This window comes from Microcaecilia unicolor, chromosome 7 (genome assembly GCF_901765095.1).
Source record: "Microcaecilia unicolor chromosome 7, aMicUni1.1, whole genome shotgun sequence".
Lineage (NCBI taxonomy): Eukaryota > Metazoa > Chordata > Amphibia > Gymnophiona > Siphonopidae > Microcaecilia > Microcaecilia unicolor.
The window spans coordinates 108,261,589-108,277,781 of NC_044037.1; positions in this window are offsets into that span (position 1 = coordinate 108,261,589).

Below are 16,193 nucleotides of genomic sequence, written 5' to 3' on the forward strand. Positions count from 1 at the left end.
AAAAATGATACCGCCCAGCTCAAATCCGCACAAATCCGATGCATTTGGCTGGCACAAACCGTAGTATCGGAAAAAAGATGGATGCCCATTTTTTTCCAAAATACGGTTTGCCCTACCCCTTCACGTACCTGTTCTCGGAGATAGACGCCAATGGAGATGGGGGTTCGCGTTCGATTATGCCCATCCACGTGTGTTGGTGGACCGTGGCTCAGTGGAGGTGAAGAGTGCACCCTCTTATATTTCCCATAGCTCTCAATGTGGCCTGCAGCCACTGAGGCCAACACTGCTACTCCCATTGAAGTTATTGGGAGTGGGGTAGGTGTGCGGTAGGAGTAGGGGCGTGGGCAGGGCATATCAGGTGGCAGGTATTTCTCTAGTGCTCATCCACCCAACCTGTTGGCCCACCCAAAAATTGTCTTCTGGTTATGCTACTGATGCCTAGTCTCTCCCTTGACCCTGGGATGCCCTCACAGGCAGCATGGCCAGTTCAGTTGAGCCTGGGGCCTCCTGCCAGCCTTCTTCCATACCTCATTGCCTGGGGCGATACCATGGTACTGCCCTCCACCCCCACCAGGTCCTCATGCTCCATCACATATTTGTATCCTGAGGGAAGAACCAATCAGTTGGTACAGATCCCATCCCCACCCCCCGCCATGCTCTGGCCTTTTTAGTTTGCTTCTTCCACTTGTGAAGATTTCTTCACACATAAAATTTTGTAATGTATACTTCAGACATATTCCCCCAGATTCTATATAGTGTGACTTAAGCTGCACATACAAATTCAGTCATATTCCAGATTTCCATGTGCAACTTAATTAAAGCCGATCAGCACTGATAATTGCCACTTAAGCAATTATTGACACTAGATGCAGGAAAAGGGGTGGGGCGGGGACAGCAGCTGCCTGAGTGGGGGGACAGCTGTGGCCCTGCCCCAGGCCCGGTTCTATCTCTTGGCGGCCCTGGACCCAGTAAAGTATTAACTCAGCCTTGTCCCAGTACTTTTCTCCTTCTTGACTCTCTTAAGCAGGAAGCCAAAACTCGTGTGTAACTCAGAGTGGGGTAACCCACCTACTGTTCTTGTACATCTCTGGAACTCCCTTCTGCCAAGCTCTGCTGTCAGTTGCAGCATCCTTGAGTCACCAACAACTAAGCATGCATGAGGTGCTGGCCTCAGTGGCTCGGGGATGTTGCTACTGCCTACCAGACTTGGTGGGGGGGGGGGGGGGGGGAGTTCTGGCCGCTTTTCGAGGAAGTCTTCAGCAGACAGAACTTGGAGATCCTAATTAGCTGAATTATTTATATTGAGTTGTATGATTGCAGGGTAGGTTGAAGGCAGAGAAAATGTGCCTACCCACCTTGGGTTCAGTTCCCCCCCAAAATTGGATATCTGGCTACATCACTGCCTTGAGCCCAAAATTGGGCATGGATCCTGGCGCTAAGTGCCATTCTATAAACAACACCCAACTCGGAGCACCATTTATACAATGCAAAGAACAAATCCTGAAAAAAGACTGCAAATGGTCCAGAACACAGCTACAAGACTAATTTTGGGGAAACCTTGCTACGATAGAGCCAGTCTGTTACTCCAGTCTCTACACTGGCTCTCAATCAAAGCACAAATAGCTTTCAAACTATGCACCATGGTTTACCAAATAATTTTCGGTGACACCCCATCATACCTGACGACCTGATCAACCTATCATCGACAAACACAAAAATTGGAACTAGAAACTTCGTAACACTTCATTACCCGAGATGTCAAAAACTCCTTTACAAATTAGTATTTTCAGCGAGCTTTTGTACCAAATGGTGGAACTCTTTACTCAAAACCCACAGACCACCAAGCACCCACACAAACTTCTGCAAACAACTAAAGACTTTCCTGTTCCAAAAATTTTATCTTGAGGAGGACAAAGGCTAGTAACCAAACACCCATATACTGCACCATAATGATCATAAACACTGACCACCACCCTCCCAACCCATGACCTAACTATATCAACCTTCACCACTAAACCTCACCTATCATTAGCCCATCGAGCCCAGTATTTATCTTCGCAACAAAGTCTTCCTTTATATACTTCAGCTTTTCCTATATAATTTTCTTTGAACAATGTATCTGTAATATAACCTCATCGGTAATCTAACCTAATAGCACTGTCACCTCTACAGCCTTGTAACTTTCTACTCATGGCACTGCCATCTCTGTGACCTTGTAACCATCTATCATTGTAAGCCACATAGAACCAGACGTCTCTGGAAAATGTGGGATATAAATGCTGTTATAAAAAAAAAAAAATCTCTTTTTTGGACTGTCTCCAGGGAGAAAGGGTCAAGGCTCCTCCCTTGACAGCTTAAGTTTCAATGCTATTAGGCCACTTTCTCCGATTAAACCATCCCCTGTTTATTTTGATTTGCACCTTTCTGGAGCAGGGGTCCAGAATGTTCTTCCTGTAACAACCTAGGAAAGAACATTTTGGCAGCCTGCTGCATTAACAACGCAACAATGATTTTGCTACTGAGAGAAAAACATGCGATTTATACTAAATTGAACCTGCCGATTCCAAATATGAACTCCGAATTTGCCTGACACGTCTAGATTTTAAGTTATACATGCAAAGCCTATTCACTTATAATATTAATGCATTATATATTGGAAATATTCCAACGGACATGCCCGGATGCGCTCAGACAGGTCTATTGGCTGATGTCAGCAGTAAGCATATAAGGCAAGATTGATAGACGCAAATGTGTTAACGATCCAGACAATTTCTGCTACATATGTGGCAAATACACTGATCAGCACAAGAATCTGACAAAGCAAGTGTGCCTTGCTTACAAGTATTACTTTGACTGTCAAATTGGAGATCAAGATAAAAGCTGGGTACCTCATGTTTGTTGCAGTGTGTGTTACTCTGGGCTAACGCAGTGGTTGAATGGTAAAAGGAAAGGAATGGCTTTTGCAGTGCCGATGGTTTGGTGTGAGCAGAAAAATCACCAGACTTATTTTTGCATGACTAAAATCGCCGGATATTGTAAAGTGGATCCTCTTTCCTCCTGGGTTGCAGCTCTTCCAAGAAAAAACCAAACAAGAAAAAAAAACACACTCCTGTATGGCTCCCCTTTTCTCAAAAAACAAATATAAGGCAGCTTTTTATTGAATAGGAGGAACGTCCCTCCTTCTCTCAATTGCTTCTCCAAAACAACCAACACTGCTACACCGTGCAGGCTTCAACCGCTGCTTTCTCTCCCGGTCCCCTGGAGAGTAGCAGGAAAAAGAAAAAAAAACACCCAGTGCAATTCAGCCCTGGTTTCCACACACAGTTCAATTTTTAGCCAAGCTTCAAAACACAGCTCAATTTGAGCCAGGCTTTCAAAAACACAGTTCAATTTGAGCCAGGCTTTCAAAAAACACAGCTCAGTCCAGCCAGGCTTTCAAAAAACACAGTTCAATTTGAGCCAGGCTTTTTAAACACAGCTCAGTCCAGCCAGGCTTTCAAAAAACACAGTTCAATTTGAGCCACGCTTTTTAAACACAGCTCAGTCCAGCCAGGCTTTCAAAAAACACAGTTCAATTTGAGCCAGGCTTTTTAAACACAGCTCAGTCCAGCCAGGCTTTCAAAAAACACAGTTCAATTTGAGCCAGGCTTTTTAAACACAGCTCAGTCCAGCCAGGCTTTCAAAAAACACAGTTCAATTTGAGCCAGGCTTTTTAAACACAGCTCAGTCCAGCCAGGCTTTCAAAAAACACAGTTCAATTTGAGCCAGGCTTTTTAAACACAGCTCAGTCCAGCCAGGCTTTCAAAAAACACAGTTCAATTTGAGCCAGGCTTTCCAAAACACAGTTCAATTTGAGCCAGGCTTTTTAAACACAGTAATGGCTCTGCGCGGGCTCAAAGCCTAGGGTCCCACCCTCTTGGTCAGTCATACTCCTACCTGACCTCCTCCCGCTTGACCCGGCTTGGCCCCGCTACTCCCTTGGCTTTCGCTGAGCCAGAGCTGAAAAGTCCATCGGCTCTTCCAGGGTGTTCTCCGGTTCAGTCAACTCCATAGGGCAAGGCTCACTCTCCTCCTCTCTCTCCTCAGGAGCCCAATCCATATTCTCTTCCTCGCCCCGCCCTTCTCCCAGCTGCTCACCCTTTCTTTCATTAACGCTCTTTGGTGTCTCTTCTTTCTCCACCCACCTGTTCCACCACCTCTTCCACCAGGTTGGAGAATCAGCCTTACTTCTTCCCCTGCGGCCCTCCTCTGGAGACTCCTGGGAATGCACATAGTTTGTCTTATCCCCGGTCTCCCTTGGGGCATGCTGGGAGTTGTAGTTCTTTATTTCTAGTTTTTTCCTGGGGAATGCCGGCCTATAACGGGGGTATTCTGGCCTATCCCAGGGTTCCTTTGGGGCCTGTCCTACATACTCTTTACAATATTCAAAGAGAAACAAGTCACAAATTGTGTATCCTGACTGTGAGTATGCTCTTAAACCAGTACCACACGATGTAGAGAATCCAGTGCCTGCCCCTCCTGCAGCAGGAACGGCAATTGAAACAGATTCTTCTGATCCTGATGAAGATATTGATTGACATGATGTATTTCCTGATCCAGAACAACTGGAGGGTCAGCCGCACTTGCTGAGCCAATCAGATTTAGATGATCTGGCAAGAGATCTGTCATTATCTAAAGAAAAGTCAGAACTGCTAGCTTCTAGACTTTGGGAATGGAATTTGCTACAACAAAGCACCACAACGTCACACTTTCATCATCGACACACCAAGTTAGTTGCATACTTTGCAATGGAAAGTGATGTCTGTTTCTGTACTGATGTAAATGGTGTTATGATGGAGTTAGATGGTACTCATCTTCCCGATGAATGGAGGCTACTCATAGACTCTAGCAAAACGAGTTTGAAAGCTGTCTTGTTGCACAATGGTAATGAAAAACCATCTGTTCCATTGACTCATAGGGTTGGAATGAAAGAGACCCATGCTTCTATGGAGTTAATTTTGAAAATGATCAAATACTCTGAACATAAATGGAATATTTGTGCGGACCTGAAAGTGGTAGCACTGCTGCTTGGCCTACAGTTAGGGTACACGAAGCATATGTGTTTCTTGTGCCTATGGAACAGTCGTGATGACAAAAATCATTACAAAATGAGACAGTGGCCTCTCAGAGTCGAGCACACAGTTGGAATGTACAACACAAATCACACTTCAAGTTTATCTTCCACCACTTCACGTTAAACTTGGTTTAATAAAAAGTTTTGTAATTGCACTTGATCGTGATGGAAATGGTTTCCAGTATTTGAAGGAGATGTTTAACACACTGAAAACTGAGGCAAAAATAAAGGCTGGAATTTTTATTGGCCCCAAAATCAACAAACTAATGCATGATGACACATTCAGAACAAAACTCAACCCTCTGGAACTTGCAGCTTGGGATGCACTAGCCACATCCCTATCCAACCAAGGACTCCAAACTCAGCCTGCAAATCATGAACACATGGGCAGATGCATTCCAACTGACACTAAACGCAGAGAAAAACACACTGTCATATCCTTACATCCCAATACAACACCAACAAATCCAACAATATTAACACCCCAGACTACACCCTCCCTGTTTCTGACAACCTAAAAATTCTTGGAGTTACCATCGATCGAAACTTCACGCTAGAAACCCAATCGAAAAATACAAGGAAAATGTTCCAATCAATGTGGAAACTCAAACGAATAAGACCTTTCTTTCCGAGGGCAATATTCCACAACTTGGTACAATCAATGGTACTATGTCACCTAGACTACTGTAATGCAATCTACGCGGGATGTAAAGAACAAATCATAAAGAAACTCCAAACTGCTCAAAACACCGCAGCCAGACTGATTTTTGGAAAAACGAAATACGAAAGTGCCAAACCCCTATGAGAAAAACTACATTGGCTCCCGATCAAAGAACAGATTGCCTTCAAAATCTGTACTCTAGTGCATAAAATCATCTATGGTGAGAACCCGGGATACATGACAGACCTCATTGACCTTCCAGCCAGAAACACCACAAGATCAACACGCACATACCTAAACCTACACCACCCAAGCTGCAAAAGCATTAAATACTAATCAACCTATGCATCCAGCTTCTCCTTTATAAGCACGCAACTATGGAGCGCACTAACAAACACCTTGAAAACAACGCACGACCTATCAAACTTTTGGAAATCACTGAAAACTTACTTATTCAAAAAGGCATACCCTGATGACCCAACTTAAATGCCTCGATCCCACAACACAACGAAACTAAGACTCGAATTGATCACAACTCAACCCTTCCTCCTTATTCCCTGATGTGTTTATCCTACACGAACCTTCCATATTGTCACTCTGTATCTGCTATACCAGAACTGGCGATCGCCATAATGGTTACTATGTAAGCCACATTCAGCCTGCGAATAGGTGGGAAAATGTGGGATACAAATGCAATAAATAAATAAATTTGTGCTAGTAGTGCAGACGAGCTGAAAACTATGCTGAACTAGTAGACAACATGCTTAAAGCATATGAACAACTTGGCTGCCGAATGTCATTGAAAATGCATTTCTTACATTCCCATCTTGACTTTTTCCCACCCAATTTGGGACACAAGTGATGAACATGGAGAGAGGTTCCATAAAGACATTTCTACAATGGAGAACAGATATCAAGGCCGCTGGAATCCCAACATGATGGGGGACTACTGATGGTTTTTGCAATGGGAAAATATGAGCAGTCACAAATGCAAAAGCAGATGCCTGAAGCACTTTTTAACAGTACTGGGCCTTGCTGAAGTAAGACTTTTAAACTGGAATACGAGACTTTTTTGAAATTTTGTTATTCCATTACATTTTCATATACTGTTTACTACGAAAACTTTGATGTAGATCAGGTAATTGTTGGAGTAAAACTCGTTCTGCAAAAAAATTATTCAATGCTTTCCAAGTGCTTAATTCATTTGGGCAAACTTATGCATAACAAAATTTCCTGACGTGTTACAACAATTCTGACTTCGGATTTGGAATATGCACACTGAATTTAGTATAGGATAAATGTTTTTTGCCCAGTAGCACATGAACATTTTTTTGTTGTTGTGCTGCCACATTGAGAATAATAGGTTTGCATTATTTAACATGAGCTAAATTGCATTTCCGCACATTAACCTGGTTAATGCACATTTGCCCAAATACTATATATGGCGCCTAGAGTTACATGTGTTAAATTGGGCACACGTCCACTTTATACACATAACTTAATTGAACAAGCCAATCAACACTGGGTGATAACCAATTATCAGCACTAATTGGCCCTAATTACAAATACATGCATATCGTGATACATAATGATCTGCGTGTAAATCCTACCAAGCGTAACAATTTGAGGACATGGCTAGGGGTGTTTTGGAGGCATTTTGGGGGCATTCCCAAATTTTATGCGTGTATCTGTAGTTATAGGCACCTAACTGTAAGCAACTACAACTAGGCCTGCTCATAGCAGTTAGGCGCTAAGCATGATTTTATAAAGGACATATACCCCTTATAGAATATGTTTGGTGCTGATTTTTGGGCACTACTTACAGAATTTCACCCACTACAAATAAAGCCCTTTAGATGCATACAGCTAAATTTTTATCTTCATACGCTCCCCTCTGGTTACGTCCTGGACATCACAACTCTCCCCTTCCCTTCTTCTGCTTACCTCTCCCCCACTTTCGAGTCATGATTGTAGTTCCTCCCTCATACCCTCACGGTCATGTTATTATAAGGGATTATTTTTAAATGTTTTATCGTAAGCTGCTGAGATACTGTTTGGTGTGCAACATATAAGCTTTTAATAAACTTGGAAACCTTTTTGACCTGATGAAGAAAGTAGCTGCAGAAAGCCAGTTGAAAAATACATTCAGCCCAATGAAAAAGGAATCACCTTAATTTTTTTTTCTGTTAATCAATCTATGTCTGCGTGTTTGAGTGGGCTAATATACCAACCAACCAGTCAATTTTTAATGCACTTACCGTCACCAGCTACATTATACCCAGATATACAATGCAAGGGCTATATCTGGGCTCTGGCACTGAATATCCGGGTCTAACCAGACAAGTCTTGGCCACTGGGGCTTATGCAGGATCCAGGTGATATTCAGTCAGTATCCACAGAAGGGGATTCCCTCATCCCCTCCCCCACCAGATTCTGATCCCTCCTGCTGCCCCCCCCCCCCCCCAAGATCCGGTACCTTGCCCTCTCCAACAAAGTCCATCTTCCCTCCTCTCTCTCCTAACAAGGTCTAATCCACTCTCACCCCTCCCAACAAGAAAGGGGGGGGAGGGGGATCAGAGTTGTTGGGGGGAGGCATTCTGAAGATAAGCTCAGTTTCAAGCCGCTACGCAACAGTTATAAGGGTGCTGGCTGATATTAATCCTGCCCTTAATATCACCTGTGCCTGCATACCTGCTGCTCCTCCCTGATTCCAATCCTCCACTGCCTGAATTTCAGATGGTTGGTTAGTGCCAATATTCAGCAGCCTCTCCTGCCTGCATAAATCACTTTGAATATTGACTCCCACATGACTTATCTACTTTAAATAAGCTAATGGAAGAAAAGCAGCTGGCTCAAAGTTCCCATGCACACAGATAGCAGTGGGATCCAGGGAAGGCCTGCTGCTTTGGAAGAACAAGGGTTGATGGTGCAGAGAAAGGGAAGCGAAAGACAAATGGAAGCAGGAGAAATGGCTGCAGACTTTTACTGCCCCCTGCAATTTTGCCATCTTAGGCAGCCCTGGAAATCTGAAACTGAGTCAAAGTGAGTTAAGGAGAACAGCCTTTTCTTCAGGCTGGAATCAACATGTGTGGTATGCTATTTGACCAGTTTTATAAGACAATCTTGTATCATACTCCTCCCAGGCATTTGCTTTCTCAGTCCGGAGCAAAGAAAAATATTCTGCATCACCCCCCACCCACTGAGTTTTATTATGAGAGTCCGTGGCTGTATATGACCTTTTGCAGAACAGGTCTGCATAAAAAGCAGCACCGAACAACATTTTTTACAGTAATAGAATGATGGCACCTGCTGTCAACCTGAGGTATGATGCTACCCTACTACTACTAATCATTTCCCTCAGGTGTTTTCTCCAGCATGTTAGTCACATGTGTTCTGCAGGAGTCTCCACTGACATTTTCTGCCCATATTCAACATTTTGCAGTTGTCTCTGGCATTTTGATCACACTGTTCTGTCTTCCCTGATACGAAATGGGATTTTTACCTCAACCCTGTTTGCATTATCTCCTGTATAACAGCACCATCTGCTGCCCATTACTTTGCTCTGAAAGATCAACGCATTGCCCAAGTTCTATGAATAAGGAGCAGTTACACAGGAAAATAAGACACCATAAGCAACCCTTCTGCTCTGTGCCACCCCTTGAAATTTTAATAATTAAATTCAACAATCATGGTAATTCAACATCATCCCTCATAGAATCATCATCTAGAAACATATAATTGGACATCATACTTTTAAATATTAAACTTTGTGCTTGTAGGGCAGTAGATAGCAAATAAATTCAAGAAATACACAAATGTATAAATTAAAAGAAATCCATACTACATTTGGCTCAAAAGATCCCAAAACAGTACAACACATTTTATACTGCTTATCCTAGAAAGATGGACTTGGGGAAAATCCACTGCTTACCCTAGAAATAAGCAGTGGATTTTCCCCAAGTCCATCTTTTAGGAAGCTATCCAAACTTTTTAAACCCTGCAAAGCTATCTTACAAAATTACTGGATAAAAGGTTTCATCACCACTAGATCCCATGGAGTCAAATCAACTTCATCAACTTGGTCATCAATATGCGGGGTAGCCCAAGGATCGCCTCTATCTCCGATCCTCTTTAACCTTATGATGATCCCTCAGGCCAAGTCCCTATCTAAATATGGCTAAATATGGCCTAAATCCCTTCATTTATGCAAATGACATCACTATATTCATCCCCTTCAAATCCAACTTAGCAGAAATTTCTGATAAACTAATTAATGGAATGAACATCTTAACCTCCTGGCCCAACGCTTTTATGATGAAACGGAATAAGGAGAAAACACGTCTAATCCTCTCATCCCAGTACTCTACACTCATCTCTCATGCAATCTGCTAGTCAATTGAGATTGTGCATTTTCCGATGGTGACTCTCCTCGTGCTAGGATCGAAAGAAACAAACAACTGGTCATCACCTAGCTAGGATTTTAGATAGTACTGGGGAGGGGCCAGATCTCTTGGTACATGTGGGTACCAGTGACATAGGAAAATGTGAGAGAGAGGTGCTGGAAGCCAAATTTAGGCTCTTAGGTAGAAAGCTCAATTACAGAACCTCTGGGGTAGCGTTTTCTGAAGTGCTACCCTTTCCACGCGCAGGGCCCAAGAGACAGGCAGAGCTCCGGAGTCTCAATGCGTGGATGAGACAATGGTGCAGGAAGGAGGCTATTAGATTTGTCAGGAACTGGGCAACATTCTTTGGAAGAGCAAGCCTATTCCGAAAGGAAGGGCTCCACCTTAACCAGGGTGGGACCAGGCTGCTGCCATTGGCATTTAAATAGGAGATAGAGCAGCTTTTAAACTAGAAACTGGGGGAAGGCCGACAGTCATTCAAAAGCACATGGTTCAGGATAAAGTATCTTTCAAAGATATCACCACAACGGGGAAGATAGGGTATCCTGATAGTGAGGTTGCAAAAGAGACAGTAGATCAGGTGTCCTTAAATAAAAATCAGACAAAAGATTGCAAATTAATACTGTTGAGTACTGAGCATGATGTAAATAGGAACAACAAACAGTTTGAAATGTCTATATGAGAATGCCAGGAACCTAAGAAATAAGATGGGAGAGTTAGAATATATTGAACTAAATGAAAAATTACATATAATAGGCATCCGTGAGACCTGGTGGATGGAGGATAACCAGTGGGACACTGGCATACTGGGGTACAAATTATATCATAGTGATAGGGTGGAGGGTGGATCGAATTGGTGGAGGAGTAGCATTGTATGTTAAGGAGAGCCTTGAATCAAATAGATTGAAAATTCTGCAGGAAACAAAACACATCTTGGAAACATTATGGATTGAAATTCCATGTGTAAAGGGGAAAAGGATAATGATAGGAGTGTACTACCGTCTGCCTGGCCAGGATGAACAGATGCAGAAATGTTAAAGGAAATTAGGGGCGCAAACAAACTAGGTAACACAATAATAAATGGATGATTTCAATTATCCCGATATTGACTGGGTAAATGTAACAATCAAGGCATGCTAGGGAGGTAAAATTCCTTGATGAAAATCAAGGACAGCTTTATGGAGCAGCTGGTACAGGAACAGACGAGAGAAGGAAAAATTCTAGACCTAATCCTTAGTGGAGCGCATGATCTGGTGCGGGAGGTAATGGTGCTGGGGCCACTTGATATCAAATCCAATCATATTATGATCACTGTTATTAGCTTTGAAGTATACATAGGAAATCAAATACGTGTTTAACTTTAAAAAAAAGGAGACTATGATAAAATGAGAACGGTGGAAAGAAAAAAAAAACAAAAACCTTACAGGACCGGCTGCGAGGGTCAAAAGTTTACATCATGCATGGATGCTGTTCAAAAACACCATCCTGGAAGCCCAGGCCAAATATATTCAGTGTATTAAAAAAAAAAAAAAAAAAAAAAAAAAAGGATGGAAGACCAAACGACAGTCAGCATGGTTAAAACATGAGGTGAAGGAAGCTATTACAGCTAAAAGAAAATCCTTCAGAAAATGGAAGAAGGAACGGACTGAAAATAATAAGAAACAGCATAAGGAATGTCAAGTCAAATGCGTTGGAGGCAAATACGCACAGTAAAAAAAATTTTTTTAAGGTATATTAAAAATTGGAAGACAGCAAGAGAATCAGTTGGACCGCTAGATGACCAAGGGGTACAAGGGGCGATCAGGGACGACAAAGCCACAGCGGAGAGATTAAACAAATTCTTTGCTTCGGTCTTCACCGAGGAAGATTTGGGAGAGATACCAGTGCCAGAATTGGTATTCAAAGCTGATGAGTTGGAGAAACTGAATGAATTCTCTATAAACCTGGAGGACATAATGGGGCTATTCTACAAATTGAAGAGTAGCAAATCTCCTGGACCTGATGGTATTCATCCCAGAGTACTGATAGCTCCGCAAATTCATGTTTCAGTTCTATTGTTAGTAATATGTAATCTATCCTTAAATCTAGCGTGGTACCGGAAGATTGGAGGGTAGATAATGCAACATCGATTTTTAAAAAAGGCTCCAGATGAGATCCAGGAAATTATAGACCGGTGAGTCTATGTCGGTGCTGGGCAAAATGGTAGAGACTATTATAAAGAACAAAATTACAGAGCATATTCAAAAACATGAATTAATGAGACAAAGTCAACATGGATTTAACAAATCTATTACACTTCTTTGAAGGGGTGAACAAACGTGGATAAAGGTGAGCCGGTTGATATTGTGTATCTAGGTTTCAGAAGGTGTTTGACAAAATACCTCATGGAAGACTCCAAAGGAAATTGAAGAGTCATGGGACAGGAAGTACTGTCCTATTGTGGATTAAAAACTGGTTAAATGCTAGAAAACAGAGTAGGGTTAAATGGTCAGCATTCTCAATGAAGGGTAGTTAGTGGGGTTCCCCAGAGGTCTGTGCTGGGAACGCTGTTTAACATTTATAAATGACCTAGAGATGGGAGTAACTAGTGAGAATTAAATTTGCTCACGACACAAAGTTATTCAAAGTTGTTAAATTGCGCAAAGATTGTGAAAAATTTCAAAAGGACCTTATGAGAATGGGCGTCTATGGTAGATGACGTTTAATGTGAGCAAGTGCAAAGTGACGCATGTGCGAAAGAGGAACCCGAATTATAGCTACGTCATGCAATGTTCCACATTAGGAGTCACTGACCAAGAAAGGGATCTAGGTGCCGTCGTTGATACGTTGAAACCTTCTGCTCAGTGTGCTGCTGCGGCTAAGAAAGCAAATAGAATGTTAGGTATATTAGGGAAGGAATGGAAAACAAAAATTAGGACGTTATAATGCCCTTGTATTGCTCCTACAAAGTAGTAAATTTAAAACGAATCAAAGAAAATGTTTCTTCACTCGACATGTAATTAAACTCTGGAATTTGTTGCCAGAGAATGTGGTAAAGGCAGTTAGCTTAGTAAAGTTTAAAAAAAGGTTTGGACAGCTTCCTAAAGGAAAAGTCCATAGACTGTTACTAAATGGACTTGAGGAAAATCCACTATTCCTGGGATCAATATAAAATGATTGTACTTTTTTGGGATCTTGCCAGGTATTTGTGACCTGGATTGGTCATTGATGGAAACAGGATGCTGGTCTGTCCTAATATGACAATACTTATGTATTATGACTGTCTGTAGGGCTTTGTCTGCTCCACGTAAAAAGGCCAACGCTGTCTTGCAGTCCAAGGTATGCAAGCTGCTTTCGCCAGGGTGGGCATGAGGACAGGGAAAAAATGTTGGCAAGACAATTGACTGGTTCAGATAGAACTCCAACACCATCTTCGGCAGGAACTTAGGGTGTGTACGGAGGACTACTCTGTTGTGGTGAAACTTAGTAGAAGGTGCATCCACTATTAGGGCCTGAAGCTCACTGACCTTACGAGTTGAAGTAACAGCCACCAAGAAAATAACCTTCCAGGTCAAGTACTTCAGATGGCAGGAATTCAGTGGCTCAAAAGGAGCTATCATCCGCTGGGTGAGAACAACGTTGAGATCCCATGACACTGGTGGAGGTTTGACAAAAGCAAACCTCTCATGAAGTGAACAACTAAAGGCTGTCCAGAGATGTTCTACACACTGATAAGCAGCACTAATTGCACTGAGGTGAACTCTTATGGAGTTGGTCTGGAGACCAGTCTCTGACGAGTGTAGAAGGCGTTCAAGCAGGGTCTGTGTAGGACAAGAGGGGATCTAGGGTCCTGCTGTCACACCAGACGGCAAACCTCCTCCATTTAAAAGAGAACATCTCTTCGTGGAAAATTTCCTGGAAGAAAGCAAGGCCCGGGAGACACCCTCTGAAAGACCCAAGGAGGTGAATTCTAAGTTCTCAACATCCAGGCCGTGATAGAGACTGGAGGGTGGGATGTAAGTGTTCCCTCGTTCTGAGTAATGAGGGTTGGAACACACTGCAATCTCCACGGTTCTTCGTAGGACAACTCCAGAAAGAGGAGGAACCAAATCTGATGTGGTCAGTAGGGTGCAATCAGGATCATGGTTCTGCAGTCTTGCTTGAGTTTCAGCAACGGTCTTACCTACTAGAGGTATGGGAGGATATGCATACAGGAGGCCTGCTCCCCAATGAAGGAGAAAGGCATCCAACGCTAGTCTGTTGTGGGCCTGAAGCCTGGGAACAGAACTGAGGGACCTTGTGGTTGAGTGACGAAATGATCCGAGGGGGTGACCCATGCTCTGAAGACCTTGCGGACTACGTTCATATTCAGCGACCACTCGTGAGGTTGCATTACCCTGCTCAGCCTGTTGGCCAGACTGTTTACGCCTGCCAGATAAGTGGCATGGAGAATCATGCCCTGACAGCGTGCCCAAAGCCACATCTGGACAGCTTCCTGACACAGAGGGCGAGATTCAGTGCCCCCCCCCAGCTTGTTGGTGGAATACATCACATCCTGATTTGTCTGTTTGAATCAAGATAACTTGGTTTGACAGCCAATCTCTGAAAGGCTTCCGAGCGTTCCAGATCGTTCGCAGCTCCAGGTGGTTGATCTGAAGACCTGTTTCCTGGAAGAACCAGGCTCCCTGAGTGTGAAGTCCATCTACATGAGCTCCCCACCCCAGGAAGGATGCATCCGTTGTCAGCACTTTTTGCAGCCGAAGAATTTGGAATGATGGTCCCATGGTTAAATTGGATTGGATAGTCTACCACTGAAGAGAATTTCGAAAGTTAGTGGACAGTTGGATTACATCCTCTAGATTCCAAGCAGCTTGATACCACTTGGAAGCTAGGGTCCATTGAACTGATCTCATATGTAGACGTGCCATGGTTGTTACATGAACTGTGGAGGCCATGTGCCCCAATTGTCGCAACATCTGCCGAGCTGGCACTCAAATTGTGGCCACCAGGTACAGGAGGTTGTTTGCCCGCTTGACAGGGAGATAAGCTTGAGCTGTCTTCATGTTCAGCAGTGCTCCACTGAACTCCAATTTTTGAACAGGAGTGAGATAGGACTTGGTGTAATTTATTACGAACCCTAGTAGCTCCAGCACCTGAACAGTCATCTGCATGGACTCCTGAGCACCGTCCTCTGAGGTGCTCTTCACCAGCCAATCGTCGAGATAAGGGAACACATGCACTCCCATTCTGCGTAGTGATGCTGCAACTACTGCTAGGCACTTTGTAACACTCTGGGCGCAGATGCCAGGCCAAAGGGCAGTACATGGTACTGAAAGTGCTGGGTTCCAAGCCGAAACCCAAGATACTTCCTGTGAGCTGGGAGTATGGAGATGTGTGTAAGCATCCTTTAAGTCCAGAGAGCATAGACTATCGTTTTCCTGAATCATGGGAAGAAGGGTGCCCAGGGAAATCATACTGAACTTTTCTCAGACTAGGAATTTGTACAGGGCCCTTAGATCTAGGATGGGACGCATCCATTTTCTTTTGCACAAGGAAGTACCTGGAATAGAATCCTAGCCCTTCTTCCCCTGGTGAAACGAGTTCGACTGAATGGGCCTTTAGAAGGTGGAGAGTTCCTCTGCAAGTACCTGCCTGTGCTGGGAGCTGTATGAATGAGCTCCTGGTGGGCAATTTGGAGGTTTGGATTCCAGACTGAATGTGTATCCTAACCGGAGTATTTGAAGAACCCACCGGTCGGAGGTTACGAGAGGACACCTTTGGTGAAAAAACATTAACCTCCCTCCAACCTGCAAGTCGTCCGATACAGACACTTACGGTCCTCCCGGCGCAGACGCTTCTCGGGTGCCGAATCCTTCCGACGCCACAGAGCTCCCGGCACCGTGTCTTTGACCTCTCCGCAGCCATTACCTCTGCTTCTGACATCAATGCGTCCCTCGATGTCAACGTCACTAACCTTGGTACCGATGCTGAAGAACCAGTCAGAGTCCCAAAAAGTTTCTCGCGTTGGGCTTCTCTT